Source organism: Bufo gargarizans, chromosome 2 (assembly GCF_014858855.1).
Source record: "Bufo gargarizans isolate SCDJY-AF-19 chromosome 2, ASM1485885v1, whole genome shotgun sequence".
In the NCBI taxonomy this organism is placed as follows: Eukaryota; Metazoa; Chordata; class Amphibia; order Anura; family Bufonidae; genus Bufo; species Bufo gargarizans.
This window is the reverse complement of record NC_058081.1, coordinates 237370235-237391360: the sequence shown is the minus strand read 5'-3', so window position 1 is coordinate 237391360 and position 21126 is coordinate 237370235.

Below are 21126 nucleotides of genomic sequence, written 5' to 3'. Positions count from 1 at the left end.
GTCAGTCCTTAGCACCTATCAGACTGTGTTCACACACGACAGGTAGGTACTTTAGCGGTAGGACCCACGCCACACTGAGATACCTTGACAGGGTGCGCAGGGCTCCGATATGTTCCTGACTGGGATATATTGGCTAAAGTCTTAGCTTTTAACATCAGCATTAGGGTCTAGCCAGCATGGTCAGTGGCATACTATTGTGGTGCGACTTTTTCAGTGATTTATGTATGCTTATATTTTCATCCACACATTATTTCACCTTGTGTAGGATGTTTTTGTGGTGCATGTGGTCCGCTGCCGGCATCCTCCATTGTATGCATTTTTGCTGGAGATTGCTGTTAGCAACGGATCACTTGCAAAGGAATTGCACCCCCGATTATAAACATGCTACAGTGCTTGGGGTTGAGCATTTCCTCCCATTTAGGCCACTTTATTCAGTGATTTTAACTATACTCTTTAGCCAGCAAACAATTAAATAGTGAAGTGCGTATATATTTTTATGGTAGTGCTGACATATGCCCCTATATGCTTTCGACAGAAACACTGCAACAGTGGAGTGAGTATATATTTGTCTTTTTTTACTGAAGTACGCCCCTACACGCTTTCAACAGAAATAACTGCAACAGTGCAGTGTGCATATATTTGTCTTATTTTACTGAAATACGGCCCTATACGCTTTCACCAGAAATAACTGCAGAAGTGACCTGAGAATATATATTTCTTGTTGGAATGAAATATGCCCCTATACGCTTTAACCAGAAAAAACTGCAGAAGTGACCTGAGAATATATATTTCTTGTTAGAATGAAATAGGCCACTATACGCTGTAGGAAGGCGCAAGGGTCTTTAATTGACAAAAGGTATGTGTCACCAAGATTCCTGACCTCGGTGAGGTAAGAACCGGTAATGTCATGTGCCAGCGGCAGCTAGTGCTGGCTGACATGGTTTTGCTATTTAGTATAGCTGTAAAGCCAATCCGGGCCGGCTCTTACTGGGAGCAGCCAAAGTGCAGGGTGGGTGGCCTCTCCCCACGTTCCAGGCCGGGTCTTGGTTTGGGCTATAAAACACAGGCAGCACTGTCAGGTGGTAGGAATTTTCTTCTCTCTGGCAGTGAAGCTCTATCAGTCTCTGTGTTGGGACCTGGGAGTTTTGGCTTGGGTAAAGGCCTGCTACCTTGTTGGAGTGAGAGAAGGTGGTTTCTGCTATGTCCAAAGACCTCTGCATTGCTGCATGGTGCGATCAAACACCAGACTCAAGGTGACTATTTTTCCTTGAAAATGACATTTTGTTTTGCTTATCCTTACGTGAGAATAAACATCAAACTGTTTAAGTTAAAGATGTTGTCTTTGCCTCTATACTGCATCCGCAAGCCTGTCTACCAGAGCCAATCCCCAAAATTCTTTAACTAGAAAACAATTAAATAGTGAAGTGCGTATATATTTTTCTAGTAGTAGTACTGAAATACGCCCCTATACGCTTTCAACAGAAATAACTGCAACAGTGCAGTGCGTATATATATATATATATATATATTTTTTTTTTTTTCTTACTGTAATGCGCCCCTATACGCTTTCACCAGAAATATCTGCAACAGTGCAGTGCGTACATATTTTTCTTGTTGGACTGAAAAACGTCCCTATACGCTTTCCCCAGAAATAACTGCAACAGTGCAGTGCGTATATATTTTTTTCTTTTTTCACTATAATACGCCCCTATATGCTTTGACCATAAATAACTGCAACAGTGCAGTGCATATATATTTTTATTGATGTATTGAAATATGCCCCTATATGCTTTCAACAGAAATAACTGCAGAAGTAAAATGAGCATATATTTTTTTCTTGTCGTACTGAATAAGATACTAAGATATAAACCACTAAAGGCTTTCCAACATAACACTTGCAGCCCAATAACAAGCTGGAATGACAGAGCTGTCTAATGATTATTTGGATCCCCAAATAATCGTTTCCTGCACTTGTAAATCACTTTACTATCATGTCTCTAGCGCCTGACGTCTCTCCCTATACTAATATGCTGTGAAATGATTCCTCCCTATTAGGGTTGAGCGAACCCGAACTGTAAAGTTCGGGTTCATACAGAACTTTAGGATTTTTGGTCCCTGGACCCAAACACGAACATTTCAGTAAAAGTTTGGGTTCGGAGTTCGGCGATTTCTTAGCGCTTTTTGAAAGGCTGCAGAGCAGCCAATCAACAAGCGTTTAACTGTCTGACCTTAGAATCCATCACAGCCATGCCTACTAATGGCATGGCTGTGATTGGCCAGTGCAGCATGTGACCCAGCCTCTATATAAGCTGGAGTCATGTAGCGCTGGACGTCACTCTGCTATTACTAGTGTAGGGAGAGGATGCTACTGGTGATTTCAGAAAGGGAATAGGACAGAATCTGTGATCAAAACTCGAATCTAACTCAGCGATCTACATACATTTAGTTGCGTGGGTGCAGTCCACAATCTTTTTACCCTGCCAGAAAAAAATTACTTGTATCCGTCTGTTTGTTAGGTGGGCGGCGGTGGCGGCGGCCATTTTATGCAAGCTCAGTACACCAGTACTGCATCTGAGCTTTTGTGACATTCAAATCCAAGCTTGAAATACTGCACTAATAATCTGGTTTAAAAAAACACACAATTTTTTGGCAGTATACAACATCTGCTGCATTTGCAGGATTAGTCAGTGTGCAATTTAAGCTAGAAATAGAGCCATAATTTTCTGGGTTTTACAAACAGCCTTTTTTTTTGCTGAATCCACTATTATACAGATCTGCACGTGTGAAATTCAAGCGTAATATAAAGCCATTATATTCTGTTACTAAAAAAAAAACACACTTTTTCTGGCAATATACAACATCTGGATCAGTCAGTGTGCAATTTAAGCTAGTAATACAGCCATAATTTTCTGGGTTTTTAAAAACACCCTTTTGTGCAAAATACACTATTTTACAGCACTAGCTGCATCTGTACGTGTGAAATTCAATAGTTTTATACAGCTTTCATATTCTGTTCAAAATACTTAATATTGCAGCCCTTGCTGCATCTGTGATTGTTAAAAACAAGTTTTAAAAATTTAAATAATTTTCTGGCTTTGAAAAAACACCAATTTTTGGCATTATTCAACATCTGGATTATTCAGTGTGCAATTTCAGCTAGAAATACAGCCATAATTTTCTGTGTTTTTAACCCCTTAAGGACACAGCCTTTTTACACCTTAGGACCAGGCCATTTTTTGCTAATCTGACCAGAGTCACTTTAAGTGCTGATATCTTTAAAACGCATTGACTTATCCAGGCCGTTCTGAGATTGTTTTTTCGTCACATATTGTACTTCATGACACTGGTAAAATGAAGTAAAAAAAAATTTTTTTTTGCACCAAAAAATACCTAATTTAACAAAAATTTGGAAAAATTTGCAAATTTCAAAGTTTCAGTTTCTCTACTTCTGTAATACATAGTAATACCCCCAAAAATTGTGATGACTTTACATTCCCCATATGTCTACTTTATGTTTGAATTATTTTGGGAATGATATTTTATTTTTTGGGGATGTTATAAGGCTTAGAAGTTTAGAAGAAAATCTTGAAATTTTTCAGCAATTTACAAAAACTAAATTTTTAGGGACCAGTTCAGGTCTGAAGTCACTTTGCGAGGCTTACATAATAGAAACCTCCCAAAAATGACCCCATCTAAGAAACTACACCCCTCAAGGTATTCAAAACTGATTTTACATACGTTGCTAACCCTTTAGGTGTTGCACAAGAGTTATTGGCAAATGGTGATGAAATTTGAGAATTTCATTTTTTTGTCTAATTTTTCATTTTAACCCATTTTTTCCACTAACAAAGCAAGGGTTAACAGCCAAACAAGACTGTATCTTTATTTCCCTGACTCTGCCATTTACAGAAACACCCAATATGTGGCCGTAAACTACTGTACGGCCACACAGCGGGGCGTAGAGTGAAAGGTGCGCCGTTTGGTTTTTGGAGGGCTGATTTTTATGGACTGGTTTATTTACACCATGTCCCATTTGAAGCCCCCTGATGTATCCCTAGAGTAGAAACTCCCTAAAAGTGACCCCATCTAAGAAACTACACCCCTCAAGGTATTCAAAACTGATTTTACATATGTCATTAACCCTTTAGGTGTTGCACAAGAGTTATTGGCAAATGGGGATGAAATTTGAGAATTTAATTTTTTTGTCTAATTTTTCATTTTAACCCATTTTTTCCACTAACAAAGCAAGGGTTAACAGCCAAACAAGACTGTATCTTTATTGCCCTGACTCTGCCGTTTACAGAAACACCCAATATGTGGCCGTAAACTACTGTACGGCCACACGGCGGGGCGTAGAGCGAAAGGAGCGCCGTTTGGTTTTTGGAGGGCTGATTTTTATGGACTGGTTTATTTACACCATGTCCCATTTGAAGCCCCCTGATGCACCCCTAGAGTAGAAACTCCCTAAAAGTGACCCCATCTAAGAAACTACACCCCTCAAGGTATTCAAAACTGATTTTACATACGTCGTTAACCCTTTAGGTGTTGCACAAGAGTTATTGGCAAATGGGGATGAATTTTGAAAATTTCATTTGTTTGCCTTATTTTCCATTTTAACCCATTTTTTCCACTAACAAAGCAAGGGTTAACAGCCAAACAAGACTGTATCTTTATTGCCCTGACTCTGCCATTTACAGAAACACCCAATATGTGGCCATAAACTACTGTACGGCCACACAGCGGGGCGTAGAGTGAAAGGTGCGCCGTTTGGTTTTTGGAGGGCTGATTTTTATGGACCGGTTTATTTACACCATGTCCTGTTTCAACCCCTCTGATGCACCCCTGGAGTAGAAACTCCCTAAAAGTGACCCCATTTTGGAAACTACGGGATAAGGTGGCATTTTTTGCGGGACTATTTTTAGGGTAAATCTGATTTTTGGTTGCTCTATATTACATTTTTATGAGGCAAGGTTACCAAAAATTGAAATTCTGAAATTTCATCTCCATTTTCCATTAACTGTTGAGGAACACCTAAAGGGTTAATAAAGTTTGTATAATCAGTTTTGAATACCTTGAGGGGTGTAGTTTCTTAGATGGGGTCACTTCTAGGGAGTTTTTACTCTAGGGTGCATCAGGGGGGCTTCAAAAGGGACATGGTGTCTGTCAATAAAAAAGGTCATCAAAATCGGCCTTCCAGAAACCATGTTGGTCCTTTCCTTTTGCGGCCTCTTTTTTACTGATACAGTAGAATACGACCACAAATGTGGTGTTTCTGTAAACTGCAGTATCAGGGTAATAAATATTAAGTTTTGTTTGGTTGTTAACCCTTGTTTTGTTACCGGAAAAAACGGATTGAAATGGAAAAGTGCCAAAAATAGCGGTTTTGGCACCGTTTTTTTTTTTTAACCGAGTTAATCTGGGGGGCTAGGTCATGGGATATTTTTATAGAGGAGATTCTTACGGACGCGGCAATACCTAATAAGTCTAAATTTTTTTACAATTATTTAGGTTTTAGACTATATTATCTTTTTTGATACAATTTTTTTTTGGGTATCTCTAAAGTCTAAGGGTCATTTTTTTAATTTATTTTTTATCCAATTATCTCATGTGGGGGTTCATTTTTTGCGGGATGAGACGATGGTTTATTAGCACTATTTCGGGGGCTATATGACTTTTTGATCGCTTGCTATTAAACTTTTTATTATGTAAGGTGACAAAAAAAAAACTTTTTTTGCACTTTTTTTTTTTTCTGGACCGTGTTAATCTGGGGGAATAGGTCATGGGGTATTTTTATAGAGGAGATTATTACCGACGTGGCGATACCTAATATGTCTACTTTTAATTAATTATTTTAGTTTGTTTGGGTGTCTCAAGTCTGAGAACCATTTTTTTTTTATCCGATGACAGTGCTAAATTGGGATATAAATTTAGTACTCCATGGAAGTGTGATACTCCCTGAAGCAACCGTCAATGCAGAGGCCCGGATGATCGGGGCACGTGTCGCACTGAGTAGTCGTGTCCTTCCGTATCCCCCTCCTACGACACACTCTGCACTTTTTTGGGGTTCGTCCCTTCTTTCCAGTATGGGGGACCACACCTGGAAAGTGTTGGCCAGGGACGATCCGGGCACCTACAGTTCCCGAGGTACTCCGGCATGCTCTTTCCCGGTCCGAAAAGATCAGGGTCTTGAGGACTGCCTCATAGAACTGGAGGAATGTTCCTGTGCTGCCAGTGCTTCGGGATAGTACAAAAGAGTTGTACATGGCAACCTGTACCAAGTAGACCGCAACTTTTTTGTACCATGCCTGGGTTTTGCGCATAGCCTTATATATGGCTTGAGGACTTGATCCGAGAGATCAACTCCTCCCATATACCGATTGTAGTCGACGATACAATCGGGCTTGAGGACCGTTGCCGCGGTACCTCGCACAGGGACAGGGGTGATGCCGTTACCATGAATAGTGGACAGTACAAGGACATCCCTCTTGTCCTTATACCTGACCAGCAACAGGTTTCCAGTGGTAAGGGCACAGGTCTCACCCCTGGGGATAGGTACCTGGAGGGGGTGGGCAGGGAGGCCGCGTTGATTTTTCCGCACGGTCCCACAAGCGGACGTGGATCTGGCGGCAAGGGACTGGAACAAGTGGATACTGGTATAAAAGTTATCCACGTAAAGGTGGTAACCCTTATCCAGCAGTGGGTACATAAGGTCCCACACAAGTTTCCCGGTAACACCCAGAGTGGGGGGACATTCTGGGGGTTGAATCCGGGAATCTCGCCCCTCGTATACACGAAATTTGTAAGTGTACCCTGAGGTACTCTCACAAATTTTGTATAGCTTCACGCCATACCTCGCCCGCTTGGAGGGCACATACTGGCGGAAAATGAGTCTCCCCTTGAACGCAATGAGAGACTCATCAACCGCGACCTCCCTTCCAGGTACATAGGTCTCCATGAATTTAGCCCCAAAGTGATTGATGACCGGCCGTATCTTATACAGATGGTCATGGGCAGGATCACTTTGGGGGAGACATGCTACATTATCGGAATAATGCAGACATTTCCGGATGGCCTCAAACCGGGAGCGTGTCATGGCTGTACTGTAAAGTGGGGCCTGGTATAGGACGTCCCCACTCCAGTACAGCCTGATACTGGGTTTCTTGACCAGGCCCATATGCAGCACGAGGCCCCAAAATGTCCTCATTTCGGCTGCACTGACCGGCGTCCAGCCACCGGGCCTGGCCAAAAAGGAGCCCGGGTGTTGAGCGACGAACTGTTGGGCGTACAGATTCGTCTGCTCCACCATCAGATTTACCAGTGGGTCACTGAAAAAATGACAAAAAAAGTCATATTCAGTGTAGCCCACTGTGGAAATCTGGATTCCTGATTGGCCTACAAAATCAGGAATAACGGCTCGTATCGCTCTGGGCTACACCAGACTAGTTCACCGGCAGGGTGCTCCGGTGGATTTAACTGGTGGGCCGGGAAACCAGTACGAGCCCCAGAGCTGCTCGTACTAGTGTGGGCCACAGGGTCCCTAACATGGCGGTCCCCTTGCTCTGCCTGGCGGCGTCTCCACCGCCTTGGGGGCTCATCATCATCGCTAGATGATGAGGAGGATGCGATGACAACAGGAATGTGGGGTCATCCTCATCCTCACTGGGACTCTCGGAGTCGGAGGCAAGCTGGGCGTATGCCTCCTCGGCCGAGAACGTCCGGCGGGCCATAGGGGAGTGTGTGTCTGCGTGTATATGTTCGTGTGTGTAACTCTTTATTTGGTGTGCGTGTGTGTGGGGGCACGGGTGTTCACGAACTCACCCTAAAACTAACAGAAAAAAAATAAAATAAACTAACAAAAAAAAAGGGCAAAAAATGTGGGCAGCACCCCTGGGGGGGTCTAGGGTCACACAGCTGTGCTGTGAACCCCAGACACCCTAACTTAGGGTGATGCAATCAAAGTTCAGAAACGAACTTTCCCTTTTTTCCCCTGCCTAAACCAAACTTTCCCTATGCTGTTCCTATGTACCTGATGGGGGGTGCTGGGGCACAGATCGGGTCCTGGGGGCAGAGATCGGGTCCTGGGGGTGCTGGCAGCGATGGCGGACACATGTGCAGGCAGCTCCTCTCTTCTCCGGCTCCGGAACACAAAAGGAGGAGGAGAGGAGCGCCTGCCTCTTTTGAATCTGCCGCCGGACCGCCCACAGACCAATCAGAAAGCGATCCTGAGTGGTGATGTCACCATCACCACTCAGGATCGCTGGATGGTGATTGGTGGGGTGAAATCACACCACCATCACCATCCTGTTCCGGGTTATCGGGTCTTCAGAGACCCGAATAACCCGGAAACGCAGAAAACCGCAGGTCTGAATTGACCTGCGGTTTTCTGCGATCGCATACATGGGGGGGTCACCGGACCCCCCGGCGCATTTGCCCCAAGTGCCTGCTCAATGATTTGAGCAGGCACGGGGTTCCGATCACCGCCCGCCGCGCGGCGGTGATCGAAAATACACAGGGAGTACATGTACGCCCTGTGTCCTTTAGTACCAGGGCACAAGGGCGTACCTGTTAAAAACACACTTTTATGGCAAAATACACAATTTTACAGCCCTTCCAGCATAAGCACGTGTGAAATTCAAGAGTTATATACTGCTGTCATATTCAGTTATTAAACAAACACCCGTTTTTTGGGGGGGCGGAGCTAGCGCCAGACTGAGATGGACTCTTAGGTCACTGCTCTGCAAAGAAGATCGTCCCTAGCACAAGCTTTAATTAGCCCCAACAAGCGAGGATGGTGAAAATTGGGAATCCCAACCTTGGAGAACACCCTGTGATCCCCAAAGGCCAGATTCCAAGTGGCAAAATGGAAAAATTCCTCAAAAAAGCAGCCACAATGATCGCGCCACGAGAGCCAAAGATGGCGCCGGCTCAGCACCCCAAGGCCCTGAAGCGCGTCCCTGCACCATCCGAAGGAGACAGCGATCCAGAAGAACGACAACCCATCTCTGACCTACCGCTCACCAGACGATACCTGGATCGAACACTCAGCAGAGTCATGGAGCCTATTCTCTCCGAACTTTCTGCTTTTAGACAAGAGGTGAGACAAATTGGGGAACGGGTGGAAACACTGGAAACCCACCAGGCCGCAACCCTGAACCAACAGTCAACGGTATCATTCTCCCTCCGTCACTGCACAGCGCACCTCAACGAACTGCACAATGCCCTGGAAGACCAGGAGAATAGAGGGCGCCACAACAACTTAAGGTTCAGAGGGATCCCAGAATCAGTACCACCGGGAGAGATTACCGCTACCATTCTCACCATATGCGGCTCTCTGTTAGGTCCCGATTTTCCCCAAGAAATCATTATTGAACACGCTCACAGGGCGCTACGCCCCAAACCTAAGCCGACCGAGCCACCTCGCGATGTCATTTGCAAGTTCCTAAATTTCCCAGTTAAAGCGGCCATCCTGGATGCTGCACGTTATCACACTGACCTCTCTTATGAGGACTCCAGGCTGGAGATATATCAAGATCTGGCCCCTTCTACTCTCAAGAAATGGAGAGCATTAAAGCCACTGACCGACTGGCTCCGGTCTAACAAGGTTCTTTACCGCTGGTCCTATTCATTTGGACTTTCATTTTCATTTGCAGGCAAGCGGATCAACATCTCGTCCTACGCTGACCTTGCACCTATCTTTGAAGATCTGGACGTTCCCCCTATGCAGATTGAAAATTGGGAACTATATCACGACCTGGGAGACTTGCCAGACCTCCCCAAAGTGTCACCATTTGAAATCTAGCGAACCCCAAAGTCATCAAGATCTAAGAAAAGGGGCCACCAGCTCACCCCCAGGAGCCTCTCCCAGGAGCCTTAAATGGACTTACTTGCATCGCTCACCATTCCTTGAAAGTTTCATGCCTCAGCCATCCGCTGCTGCTTCCGGTCTTGACATATTAAGAGTATAACCCTGTGTGTTCTCTGTCTTATAGATTACAAATTGCTAGGCCCATCCTTGCCCTCTACCTTATGGCCCTCATTAGGGTGCTATACGGTCTACTATCCAGTCACCTGACCAATTATCCCCCACATGTCTAAAGCATATTCTTGTATGCACGTTTATTTCTGTTCTAATGTTTTAATCTGTTATGTATTTGTTTCTTATCCTATCTTTTTTCCAAGGTACTCGACCTCCTTCCTAACACAATGTGAGACTCCCAATACCTCGGTCCGCATCCGGAATCAGATGGCGGAGCCCCTTTCTGTTAATGCACTCTCCTGGAGGACACATCAATGGCCACAAGGTACCCTATCATACACAGCTTGCAATGGCTGACCTACACATAGCCTCTTATAATGTAAAAGGCTTCCACTCTCCTTCAAAGCAAAGTCAAATCTTTTCTATCCTAAGGAAAACCGGAGCCGGAGTTGTGTTCCTCCAGGAGACGCACTTTCGCCTTAACCATTACCCTAACATGCAATTTTCCCATTATTCTCATTGGTATCACTGTGGGGGAAGTACTTCAGCCTCAGGGGGAGTTAGCATAGGATTTCAGAGAAAAATTCCCTTTATATATGTAGACCATACTCAAGACCCCGATGGAAGATTTATCTTGGTCAAGGGTACCATAGGCCCACAAACCTACACCTTCATAAATTTATATGCCCCCAACTCTAACCAGTCCTATTGGCTCTCAAACATCTATCCACTCATTGACTCTTTAAAAGAAGGGATAGTGATCCTGGAAGGAGATTTAAACATTGCCTTGTACCCACAAGTAGATACATCATCCCAAAAATCATCCCATTCCTGTAAGTCCCTTAAAGCCATACGCGATAGTCTTTGGAATCTACAGTTGATAGATGTGTGGCGATCTTACCATCCCAACATGTTAGATTATACATTCTATTCCCCAATGCATGGTACCTATCACCGCCTAGACTATCTGTTTATTTCCAAAGAACACCTAAATCTTTGTAGGGAGGCCTCAATAGGTTCCATGCATCTTTCTGACCATTCCCCAATTTTCCTCTCAGTAATGGCCCCAAATAGTAACCCCACATGTTTTAACTAGCGACTAAATGAATCCTTATTGGGACACCAAGCCACGATTGATTTGGTCTCTAAACACATAAAGAATATTTTTCCTTAAATTAGTACCCTGACCTCTCCGCCAACACCCTATGGGATGCCCACAAACCCTTCATCAGGGGTCAATTCATCAATATTGGATCTTACCAAAAAAAGTTGAGAGAAAAAGCGATAGACGAGGCCCTCAAAAACATTCAAAGGCTCGAATCATGCCATAAAAAGAATCCCACTGATTCCCACCTACAGGAACTATCAAACCGTAGAGCAGAACTTAAGGCCCTTCTACTAGCAAAAGCTGCTAAATATTATATGAACTCCCAGCACAAATTCTTCGCCCATGGCTACAAGGCCACCAAATTCCTAAAGCATAGCATAAAAGGAAGAAGAGCTGCAAACTACATACATCAGCTGACCTCACCTGATAGTAAACCAGTCCTTTCTGCCATCCAGATTGCCGCTCAGTTCCACTCCTTTTATGAAAACCTTTACAACCTCCCTTCCAACATAACTTCAGAAAACCGAGCTTACATTATTTCAAACTTCCTAGACTCATCCAATATCCCCTCCATATCTTCTGACCAAAGGTCAAAATTGGAAGCCCCTTTCACCTTAACCGAACTCAGTAAAGCTTTAAGCCAAATGCCAAAAGGGAAGAGTCCAGGTCCGGACGGTCTTCCGGTCTCATACTATACAACCTTTCATGAACTCCTCCCTTACCTTCTTGAAGTCTGCAACCTTGCGCTTAAAGGAGTTCCGCTATCTAGAGACATGACAGCGGCCCATATCACACTCATCCCAAAAGAAGGGAAAGACTCCAAACAATGCTCCAATTACAGGCCCATATCCCTCCTAAATATAGACCTTAAACTCCTGGCCAAAATGTTGGCCAACATGCTGACTAATCTTCTCCCCCACCTTGTTCACAAGGATCAGGCTGGCTTTATCTGCAACAGAGAGGGCAAAGACAACACATCTAGAGTGATCAATGCACTCTGTCATGCCAGTCACATCTCTTCCCCTATGCTCCTCCTCAGTACTGACGCTGAGAAAGCATTTGATAGGGTCAACTGGACGTACCTGAAACATGTTTTGTTAAGGTTTGGCCTTCCTGGTCCCTTTGTGCAAGCTACCTTTGCCATGTATGACCAGGCAACAGCTCTGGTTATGGTTAACGGGAATCTTTCCTCTCCATTTGCTACAAATAATGGAACACGTCAGGGCTGTCCCCTCTCTCCTCTTTTATTCATCTTAGCATTGGAACTGCTCTTATCTATTATAAGGTTGGACCGGAAGATTGAGGGTCTATGTTTGGGAGGTAAGTAACAGAAAATTGCAGCATTTGCAGATGACGTTCTGATGATGACAGTAAACCCAGCAGTTTCCCTGCCCTGCATTCAGTCCCACCTCAACCTTTATAGCACAGTTTCAGACTTCAAGATCAACGCGAATAAATCCCTAGTCCTATGCTCGGGTATTCCCCTCTCCACCAAGGGACGCTTAATGGAGAACTCACCCTTCAATTGGTCCTCTCCCAGCATCACCTACCTGGGTGTTAAAATTAGCCCCAAAATAACAGACCTCTTTTCCCTCAACTATATTCCTCTAAGATCCATAATCTTTAACGCTATAGACAATCTTACCCAATCCAATCCTACCTTGTCTTGGTTTGGCCGCAAAAACCTGCTTTCATCCCTAATTCTCCCCCGTCTCACTTACTTACAACAGGTCCTTCCTATTCCCATACCCAAGCACTATTATGCTTCACTACAAAAAAAGTTTAGATCCTTTGTATGGAATGGGAGGAAAGCGAGACTTGCATTTTCCCTCCTCACAAAACCTCGACAAGCTGGGGGTATAGGTCTTCCAAACCCAGAACTTTATGGCAAGGCTATACTTCCTTCCCGAGCAGCAGCCTGGCTATGCCCCTCTCCGCAATCTACCGCAGTAGAAATAGAACTTGATATACTAAATAGGCCAGCTAGAGCACTCCTGCTAGGGCATCAAAACGTTTTAGCTGACCCGTTTACCCACTACCCAATTGTCAAAGCTACTCTAGAGGCAAGGAAGTGGCTATCCACATCTCACTGTTCCATCCCTTTTCCCTCCCCACTCCTAACGATACAAGACGTAATTGGCACGGCCCCCTTGCCCTGAGAACATCTGCCTCGCAAGGGCTGAAATCCTCACTAACCTCTTTATCATCGCTGACGAACCATAATGGTAATATGATAGACTTAGAAGCCATGAACGCTCTACTTGACCCCCACCCATGTGATCTCTTCTCAGTCTTATACCTCAGAGCCTACATAAGACAGCATGTCCAATTGGGTGACCTCCAACGACCCCTGGTTTGGCTCGAGTCAGTAATCTCCCAACCTACAACCCCTAAAAGACTTATCTCACAAATCTATAGCAGATTACGTCTTCCACCTATGCTGGCTAAGCCATCTTTCATAAAACAATAGGAACTAGACTTAAACACTACAATCCCCCTCGCCTCCCTCCACGGACTCCTTGAATCTCCCCATAGGGCCTCCCGCTGTGTCCGAATCCAAGAGAATGGATACAAAATCCTCACTTGATGGTACAATACGCCAGATAAGACGTCACTTTTCTTGAAACAGCTTCGGACACATGCTGGAGGTGCCTTCAGGAGAAGGGGACTTTCCTTCGCATATGGTGGACTTGCCCCCTCATATCTAAATGGTGGTCCAAGATATTTTCTCTTGCCAACAAAATTTGTCACACCTCTTTTCAACCATCCCCACAATTGGCCCTATTGTTTTTCACTCGGGAAAAAAAATCACACCCAGCCACCCTATATCTTCTCACAAATGCTGATAGCTGCTTGTCTCTTGCTCCCTAGATTCTGGATGCAAGTCCAAACCCCCTCAATGGAACAATGGCTTCAGAAAGTAGACCAACTTCATAGGTTTGAGGAATTGTCCTCATGGGAAACTCGCACACATTCCTTAAACAATGGCTCCTCTGGTCATCATATAGAGGCCCCAAAAATCACAAATAGCCTCCATATATCATGAGTTGTATATGGGACAACAGCAGACCAGATTTGCTCCTTCATTAAAGCTTTATACTCCGGCCTCCTTTGGCCATTACCAACTTACAGAACAAAAAGGTCCTCACCTTACCTTCCCATCTGTTGGTATTTAGCATTATTACATAAAGCTGGACTCCACTATGATGCAAATATGTATCCCTATTATACTGCATTCAACCAATACTGTTATATCTAGATGCCTTGTTCACTTATTCACCTATTTGTCTACTCATTCTCACTATGTTCATATTGTACTAGCCATGTATTTGATTTGTACTCGCAATGTACTCACTTGTATAACATCGTGGCCTGCCTGTATCTTGGTACCCTGTTACCCCCTGTTCTCTAATGAAAATAACAATAAAAATATAAATAAAAAACAAAAAAACAAACAAACACCCGTTTTGGGCAAAAAAGTTTATTTTGCAGCCTTTGCTGCATATGTTATTGTGAGATACACATTTTAGATAATGTGGTTATATTCAGTTATTTGAAAAACATCCATTTTGGGCACAAATCTTAAATTCCGGCCTAGTCTGGATCAGTACGTGTGAGATACACTCTTTAGATACTGTGGTTCTATTCATTTATTTGAAATACAGCCATTTTGGGCAAAAAATAATAATTGTGGCCTAGTCTGGATCAGTCGGTGTGAGATACACCCTTTAGATACTGTAGATATATTCTTCTATTAATAAAACACCCTTTTTGGGCAAAATACAAACATTTTTCTGCCCTTGCTGCATCAGAACGTATGAAATTCAAGGCTTATTTACTGCTGTCATATTCAGTTATTAAACAACACCCATTTTGGGCAAAAAACTTTAATGCAGCCTAGTCTGCATCTGTACGTGTGAGATACACCCTTTACATACTGTGGTTCTATTCAGTTATTTGAAATACAGCCATTTTGGGCAAACAAATTCAATTGCGGCCTAGTCTGGATCAGTCAGTGTGAAATACACCCTTTAGATACTGTGGTTCTATTCGTTAATTTGAAATGCAACAATTTTGGGCAAACAAATTTAATTGCGGCCTAGTCTGGATCAGTCGGAGTGAGATACACCCTTTGCATAATGTGTTTATATTCAGTTTTTAAACAAACAACCATTTTGGGCAAAAAAAATTAATTGTGGCCTAGTCTGCATCTGTACGTGTGAGATACAACCTTTATATACTGTCGTTCTATTCTGCTATTAATTAAACACCCATTTAGGGCAAGATCCTAAACTTGAGAAATATGAGGAGAGCGTCAAATAAGGGACGTGGCCCAGGTCGTGGTGCTGCTGGTGGAGCTCCTGTTGCAGGGAGAGGACGTGGTCGATCTATGCCAGCTACACACACAAGTGAAACCCCTTCCTCAGGTGCGAGTAGGCGACAGAACCTGCAGCTGTATTTGGTCGGGCCTAATGCAGCTCTACGAATGGTGAGGCCTGAACAAGTACAGGCAATAGTAGATTGGGTTGCTGACAGTGCCCCCAGTTCCTTTACATTGTCTCCCACCCAATCTCCTGCTGAAAGATCAGAGTTGGCACCTGCAGCCGATGTCCATCAGTCTTTCACCTCACCCCCTTGCAAATCAGCCAAGTAATCTGAGCCCCAAGTCATGTAGCAGTCTCTTCTGCTTTATGATGACTCTGTTAGCAGGGTTTCCCAGGGCCATCCACCTATCTCTGCCCCAGAAGTGGAAGAGATGCCAATGCCCAACCACTTATGTTTCAGGATGAGTACATGGGAGGACCATCGCAGCAGGTCTCGGATGATGACAAAACACATGTGCCAACTGCTGGGGCTTTCAAAAGTGTGCAGGCTGACAAAGAGGGCAGGGGTGAAGACTGGGTGGAAGATGATGTGGAGGACGATAAGGTCCTCGACCCCACATGGAATCAAGGTCATGCAAGTGACTTAAGTAGTTCGGAGGAAGAGGCAGTGGTCGCACAGAGCCACCAGCACAGCAGAAGAGGGAGCAGGGTGCAAAAGCAGAGCAGCCATCCCCTAGACAGTACGCCTGCTACTGTCTAACGCAGCAAGGGACCAAGCACACCAAAGCCAGCTCCAAGGAGTTCCCTGGCATGGCAATTCTTCAGACAATGTGCTGACGACAAGACACGAGTGGTTTGCACGCTGTGCAATCAGAGCCTGAAGCGAGGCATAAACATTCTCAACCTGAGCACAACCTGCATGACCAGGCATTTAAGTGCAAAGCACGAGCTGCAGTGAAGTAGACACCTCAAAAACCAAGAAAGGTCTCTGACTCCTTCTGCTTCCTCTTCTGCTGCAGTCTCGGCCTCTTCATCCACCTCTGGAGTGACAGTGCCGCCTGCCACCCCGCAAACAGATGACCTGCCAGCAACACCACCACCTGGGTCACCAAGCATCTCCACAATGTCCCACGCGAGCATTCAGCTCTCCATCTCCCAAACACTGGAGAGGAAGAGGAAGTACCCCCCTACCCACCCGCGATCCCTAGCCCTGAATGCCAGCTTTCTAAATTACTGGCCTTTGAAATGTTGTCATTCCGTCTGGTGGAGACGGAGAGTTTAAAAGGCCTTATGGCAGTGGCAGTCCCACAGTACGTCATGCCCAGCCGCCACTACTTTTCCAATAAGCCATCCCTTCCCTGCACAACATAGTGGGGGAAAAAATAAGGTGCGCCATCTGTTGCAAGGTGCACCTCACTACGGATACGTGGACCACTAAGCACGATCAAGGATGTTATATCTCCATAACAGCACACTGGGTAAATGCAGTGGCGGCTGGTCCTGAGGTGGATAGCAGTTTGGCGCATGTCTTTCCACCACCGAGGATTGCAGGGTGCTTCAGTTTGCCTCCTGTTGCTTCCTCCTCCTACTCCGCTTCCTCATCCTCTACCGGCTTTTCATTCGGTCAGCGTAACACCTTTACCACCAACTTCAGCACAGCCAGGGGTAAACGACAGCAGGCAGTTTTAAAACGTATCTGTTTGGGGGACAGACCCAACACCGCGCAGGAGCTGTGGAAGGGCCTTGAACAACAGACCAATGAGTGGTTGGTGCCAGTGAGCCTCAAGCCCGGCCTAGTAGTGCAATAATGGGCGAAATCTCGTAGCAGCTCTGGGACTAGCTGGTTTGACACACATCCCTTACCTGGGGCATGGGCTGAATTTGGTGGTGCAGAGATTCCTTAAAAATTACCCCGATATCTCAGAGCTGCTGCATAAAGTGCGGGCCGTCTGTGCGCGCTTTTGGCGTTCTCACCCTGCTGCTGCTCACCTGTCAGCGCTTTAGCGTAACTTCGGTCTTCCCACTCACCGCCTTATATGCAACTTGCCCACAAGCTGGAACTCCACCTTGCAATGGCTGGCCAGACTGTGCGAGCATCAGCAGGTGATCATGGAGTTTCAGCTGCAGCACGCACAGGTGAGTCGCTCTGCGGAACAGCACCACTTCACCACCAATGACTTGGCCTCCATGCAAGACCTGTGTTCCTTGTTGCACTGTTTCGAGTACTCCACCAACATGGCCAGTGGCGATAACAGCGTTCTCAGCATTACTATCCCACTTCTATGCCTCCTTGAAAAAACGCTGCTGGCGATGATGGAAGAGGATGTGGCACAGGAGGAGGAGACGGAAGAGGGATCATTTTGTAGGGTTTCCGGCCAGTCATTCACAAGTGGCTCTGAGGGTGGGTTCCTGCACCCAGAAACGCCAGGTACACAATTGTCCAGCCAGGGCACAGATCTGGAGGATGACAAGGTAGAGGATGAGGAGGAGGAGATGGAGGATGAGGAACCATGTTCACAGCAGGGTGGCGACCAGACCAGCTCATGGCCATCACTGGTGCGTGGCTGGGGGGATACAGAGGACAAAGATGATACAACTCTTACAGAGGACAGCTTTTCTTTGCCTCTGGGCATCCTGACATGAGCGATTACATGCTGCAGTGTCTCCCCAACGACCGCCGAGTTGCCCACATTCTAACTTGTGCTGATTACTGGGTGGCCACGCTGCTGGATCCCTTTACAAGGACAACGTACCGTCCTTAATTCCCTCACTGGAGCGTGATTGTAAAATGTGCGAGTACAAGCGCACTCTGGTAGACGCGCTGCTGGTGGCATTCCCACCTGACAACGGGGACACAGTGGAAGCACAAGGTGAAGGCAGAGGAAAAGAGGTCGCCCACGCAGCTAGGGTACCGCCAGCACCTCAGAAGGCAGGGTTAGCACGGCCGAAATGTGGAAAAGCTTTGTCAGCATGCCACAACAACCAGAACCACTAGCTGATATGGAACGTCTTAGCAGGAGGCAGCATTTCACCAACATGGTGTAGCAGTATGTGTGCACACACCTACACGTACTGAATGATGGGTCTGCCCCCTTCAACTTCTGGGTTTCCAAATTGGGCACATGGCCAGAGCTTGCCCTTTATGTCTTGGAGTTCATTAAAATGAACCAGGCATGGACCCCACGGGACTTGTCCGTACCTTGTGCAGAATAGACATGTATACCGGCCTTAACCAGCCATTGTTATACTGCAGCGTAATTGCTTATTCTTGTATTTTGGATATTTCACACTTTTTTGGAGTGTACCCTAATAAAAAAAAAAAAAAAAAAAAAACTGTGTTGGCTACCTCGTCCTCCTCCACCGCCGCTTTCACCTACACTGCTACGTCCACCGCCTTCTTAAACTCCTACTCCATATGGAACTACACCTCATAAATCGATTTTTTTTTATTTTATTTGTACGTCATTTCACTACTTTGTCAGTTACATTTTCGGGTGAAATTCTCCAATTTTAGGGTGTGATGTACCACTGCTATACCTAGTAGACAAGTTTAAAAAAATATATATGATAATTAATATATATAGTGGCTCACCCCTCCTGCCCTCCTGTTAATATAGGCCGGTGCTCTCACTAAGTTGTGGTTCACCCTGACCACAATATGGAATAGCAAGAGAAATATGGGTATAGTGGGCACTCAATATCTGGCACTACGTATTGGGTACAACAAATTTAATCGGATAAAACAATATTATCAATCAATTACATACATGAAATAAAACTTGCAAAATATTCCCAATTATATGACAGTACAATTCAGTAAAATGTTTCTATAAAAATTCATAGAGGTTAATAAAAATAATATTCCTAGAGGTTCATAAAAATATATATAGATATTCACATTTATTTCCTAAAAGTCCCTTTAAAATCTTCCGAAAAAAATATGGTATACGATGTATTATGCACTGAGCTTTGGCAATGTTCATCCGCTTATGCATTAGGGTCAATTTTTTGCCTTCCTCTGGATCAACTTGCAGGATGACAGGCCGAACTGGATGGACAAATGTCTTTTTTCGGCCTTATGTACTATGTTACTATGTTACTAATAAGTCCCGCTTCTATGAAGGGTTGCAATGGTAGCTATTCAGGGGTTAATTGTATGCAGTTTATTGAGATTAACTTACTGCTTGATGTTCGTTAGTTTCTCTGACTTTCGTGGCGTCCCACTACTGGTCAGTTCACTCACCCCTCTTCTTATATGCCGTATGTGAACTGCGCTTTCCACTTGGCAATATTGTTGCAATGTCCGTGAGGTTTCCTGACGGTCTCTGTTCAGCGTCCCACGTGTAGAGAGTTTGTCACGTGATCGGAGCTTCAGAGCGTCACGGTATTCCACGTAACCTAGATCTGATGCGATTGGATTGATTAAAGTTCCGGAGGCGGTACCAGCCTCCGCTTGTACAGCTTTCTAGCGATAATCTTGCTAGTTTTTCGCAATAGTTTGTTGCTGGTTGCAGTAATATAAGACGTCTAATTACTATAAGGATCTCATCCACTCCCGCTATACGCGTTTCGAGGTTGCGTACCTCTTCCTCTTGGAATATTATTTTTATTAACCTCTATGAATTTTTATAAAAACATTTTACTGAATTGTACTGTCATATAATTGGGAATATTTTGCAAGTTTTATTTCATGTATGTAATTGATTGATAATATTGTTTTATCCGATTAAATTTGTTGTACCCAATACGTAGTGCCAGATATTGAGTGCCCACTATAATACATCATAAAAAAATATATATAATTGTCTTACATTTTCGGGTGAAATTCACAAATTTTTGCGTTTGATGGTACACATTTTCTATACCTAGTAGACAGGTTAAAAAAAAAATTGTCTGTTACATTTTCAGGTGAAAATCTCCTATTTTTGGGTGTGCTGTACCACTGCTATACCTAGTCGACAGGTAAAAATAATTTGTCTGTTTTCGGGTGAAATTCACCAATTTTAGGGTGTAATATACCCCTCCTCTACCTAGTTGACAGATTAATAAATTTCAATAATTTTTCTTTTACATTTTCAGGTGACAATAATCAATTTTTTTCTGTCATAGACCCCTGCTCTACCAAGTAGACAGGTTAATAAATTTCTGTAATGTTTTGTTACATTCTTGGGTTGACATTTTGCAATTTTGGACTGCATAGATGACAGGGAATAAAATTTCAGAAATTCTTCTATAATTTATGCGCGCCACCTTCTTTCATTCAATGGTAAAATTTTAACCAGTTCTACCACATTTGCGCTTCACTAATTTGTCCCACATTTGCGCTTTACTAATTTGTCCAACATTTGCGCTTCAATAATTTGTCCCACATTTGCGCTTTACTAATTTGTCACACATTTGCGCTTTAATAATTTGTCCCACATTTGCGCTTCAGTAATTTGTCCCACATTTGCGCCTCAATAACTTTTCCCATATTTCCGCACGATCCCCAAAAATGTTTATACATTTATCTCCCTTGGATGTGGTCTCTCTTTCTCATGTTCCCTCTCTGGCGTGGAACCCTGATTCGCCGATAACCGTGATCAACATGGTAGGCTCAGAAAAGAACATCGAAAGTTGATAGAGAAGATATCCAAATGGATGGTGGATGTTACTGGGGCACCTCTGCATAGGTGACAGGAACATAAATGTAAAAAAATCGTCTGTTATATTGTCAG